Source organism: Alosa sapidissima, chromosome 24 (assembly GCF_018492685.1).
Source record: "Alosa sapidissima isolate fAloSap1 chromosome 24, fAloSap1.pri, whole genome shotgun sequence".
In the NCBI taxonomy this organism is placed as follows: domain Eukaryota; kingdom Metazoa; phylum Chordata; class Actinopteri; order Clupeiformes; family Clupeidae; genus Alosa; species Alosa sapidissima.
Genome location: NC_055980.1, coordinates 3225295 through 3229418, shown reverse-complemented (window position 1 = coordinate 3229418; position 4124 = coordinate 3225295).

The window sequence follows — 4124 nt, the reverse complement described above, 5'->3', positions numbered from 1 at the left end:
ACAAACTTCAATCTTCCTGTGTTTTTGTCACCACACATACAGAAATGCACTGAAACTGTAAGGTTTGTTACCACATATACAGAAATGCACTGGAACTGTAAGGTTTGTTCGATTTCATCTATCATTGATGCCACAACATTCCACTAGCGGTACTTCATTTTTCCCCCCAAATTCTCTATTATGAATACAGATGTGCATTGAACATGTTCCCTTCATTGAGGTGATCAAATCACTGATTTAAAATGAAAATGTTTAACAATCAGGGAAACGAGTAAACTGGTGGCAGGAAACTAACAAAGCAGACATGAGCTGATTGTTGTATTCAACCAGTTTCAGTCTTAGGTAGGTGACTTAAGATTCATATTTATTTTGCCAAACAACTCCACACACACTGCAACTGCAATCCACACAATTGCAGAGATGAAGATGAAGTCTTGGAAATCATATTATTTGCAGTGTTGTGCTGTCAGCACCATGAGCAGGAGAGAACAGAGAGATGCTCTGTTGATATCAGAGACGCGTTCCTTAAAAGTCAGAAAGTCACTGCAGAACACTTGAATAATTGATGGCTGCTTTCTCTCTCCGTTTGCAAGCTTTATCTAAAGCTCAACAAAGCACTTCAGTAAAGAAAATGGAAATCCCCAAGGGATCAGCGGCTTTGAGTTAATTGTACCAAAGAGATTAAGCATGTGCTCCCAGGAGAAAACACGTACGTACTGTATATTCATCAAACAGCGCAAAGACGACCAAACCCTAAAATGACAGACATCTATACACAGTACACCTATATACAGTACTTTCAATTTCATTTAAAAAAAAAATCAAACAGATTTCCATAGGTTACGCCCATAAGCCATAACCTGCCAACTAAGCCATGAATCATCTGCCAGCGGAATGTCAGAGAAATCGCATCGGGGCTTATTTGGAGCTGAAAAACACAACAAAAAACCCCATCTTGTTGAACATCCTGAGTGTCTCATAAAAGGTAAACAAAAGCCTCCGAAGGTGCATGATTTCACAGCCTTCCTTGATTTTCTGACACACACCTCTTCAGCACTGTCACTAAAACTCTGTCTGACGAACACGCCTCGGAAAACCTCACCCAACATGCGTAACTGGCACTTAAGCCAATCAATCAATAAAGAATCAAATAATCAATCAATAACTCAGTCCATTGATCATCTTATGATTATAAAATACTGTATATGGGCATGTTCTAAGTGATCAGGCTCTAATGCATGCTTTATTTGGAATGTGTTCAAGTGAAAAACATAGCAAGAACTGGAATCTAGAACGTGGATATAGTGCACAGAAGTGTGTGATTACATGAAGGAACTCTCTGATCATGTCCTGAGGGGATTAATCACATCCATTTACAGTGTACTCAGCCTTTGATTCTGTCCCCCTTTCAAACAACTAGAACCAAAGCTCAATGACATGGTGCTTCTGATGATCCCATTTCTCACTTTCTCTCCAGATCACTCACACACATACACACACACACACTCTCTCTCTCTCTCTCTCTCTGAACATGTTGGAATTGGCTGGGGGTGTTAATCTGTAATAAAGGCTGTCTAGGATGGACGGCTTTCTCTACACCATGTGACATGATGAGGAATCTGCTCCTGCCTGCAGAAGCTGGGTGTAAGGAGAATGATTCCTCTGTGAGGCAGCCGCTTCTAGTTCTCCTGTGAACACAACCTATCCAAGTTAAGACAGAATAGCAGTAAGGTTAGAAGTTAGGTTTCAATACTGAACCGCTCTCTGTTTTAGCTCAGTTTTCTGTTCCCCACCAGCCACTTCACACCAGGAACAAGAACTATAACAATAATGGCAATCATTTCTTTACTTAATATGAATGACTGTCCACACTGCATACTATAACAAGAATTGACATGAAGAGTGATATCATTAGGGATTACTTTCAAAGCGATTTTAAGATCGATAAAAAGCTGACAGCCAATCAGAATCAAACGAAAAAACACTATATTTATAAACATGAGGAGAGACATTCCTTATCATTGCCTTGAAATGCCTTAATTGATTGTTTTCAGTTTTTTTTATTATTATTGTGCTGTCAATATCTTTTATAACAGACAATATAGCTAAATCTAAACGTCTAGCTTCTCTAGCGACAGCCTTTTTGGTGTAACAAAATCATTCAAAGCGCCTGAGGAGCCATGAGTAACTAGGCACCGTTGCTCATCTGTCCATCATCGCATAAAGCCCGCCCAGACAATTTAATTGGTGTACACAGTTTTCATACGGGCATAGAAGTCTAGAACGAAATTCCCGACCTGAAATTTTGTGGCCGTGGTCAATTTGGGCTAGCCTCTAAAGCCCTTTAAGAGAAATATTTGTAATTTACTCATTTGTACTGAATGCATTCTTATGCGTCCTGCTATGAGTCATGAATGAGACCTGGCGACCAGTTATTACAGTGTGAAAGCATTATAAATATATATGACACCAAATCAAACTGATCTGATTGCAGTCTAGACATGGCCCACAACATGATGATGGCTCCAGGAAAAACAGTGCCTTTTCTCTTTTCTCTTTTCCCTGTGCTTTCAATTGATCTCGCCTAAAGTATTCTTAAATAATTGGCAGCTTGAAATTGCTGGGGGAGTGATGAGTGCAATCATTGCCAGAGCTGGAATCAATTTAGCTCCTGACCAGGGCTGGCTGAGTATATCAGTGTAACATTACAGTCACAATCGCAGTTTGATTCTCAGAAATGAGTGAGCATCAGCAATGAGAATCTGCTGAGGATCTTTATCAGTGTTATGAGCAGAGCAGAGCCATAGGAGGAGCCGTTTTCTACCTCAGTGTCAACAGAGAGGCTTTTTCTGGGTCCCCCATCAGGCTAACCATTTTGTGTGCTTGATGTGCAGCCATTACACACCGAACACGTACACTCTCCATCACATATGGCACAATGTATTTTTCAATTGAATTATGCCTTGTGATTAATAACCGTGGCAAAGCTACAAGCAAATTAGAGAAATCCGTGCGTCATCCACTATACACGCATGTTCGTAACAGGGATATGGCAGGAGAGTGTGCATGCGTGAATCTATTTTGAACCTTTACAGTGCAGCAGAGAGCATCATTAGTCATGTGCTGTTTGTGAAATAAAGCAGATGTGAGGCAAATGTGTCATCAAAGAAATGGCCACATATTGCAAGGAGAACTGCTTCCAGGCAGTGGTCTACACACACACACACACACACACACACACACACAAACCAAGAAATATATGATGATATGAAAATAAAATGGCCTACCATGCCCGAGAAGTCATTCTCTCAATGTGTCTGGCCATTTTTCCTGCGCTTCATTGAAAAGGGGCTCCTCACGAATCAGTCATCACGGTGGCCAGGGGCGGTCACCATGTCTGCGTTGGGATGTTAACATCAGTCTATTGGGCAACAAAAGACAAATCAAGATGGCAAAAAGCAGACGCTGTCGACTGACTCACATCTCCACTGTGGCCCGCAGACTTTATTTCAGTCAACCTTTGCCATGGCAAAATCCTCTTCTGGAGAAGGGCCCCAATAAAGGCCAGATTTACTGGGCTGGCAGTATTTACCCATAGCCAAAGGCGAGCCGCCGAGCTTCCAAACTCCATTAGCTCTCGCTGGACTCTCTGCCATTAGTATCGAAAGACAAACAAGCTTGTGTCAACATGGCAGGCACGTAGCGTGGAGGCCTGTGGAACACAGGGAATAAGAGGGCTGTTAGCTGATCCCCTTCAACTGTAAATAAGCTGGAAATGACTTGGTGTCAACACACAATGGAGCTGATGAATTACTTAGCATCAAGTGAAATGTTAGGATATTGTGTCATGCTACCTGCTGAAATGAGTGCATTTAAAGGAATTTAATAATTTCCATACAGAAGGCCCCAGCCTAGAACGCTACTCTATTTGGTAATAAGGCTGCAGAAGGCAAAAGGGATGTCACAAATTTTTTTTCTTACAAACAATACTTACTATATACTTAATATTCATTATTACTAAATAATACAAAAATGATCCCTTAGAAATACTCAGCTTTAAACTAGTGCCTGTAGTGGACAGATAAAGTGGCACTGTCTCATAGTAAAGACAGGAGGGGAAGGCA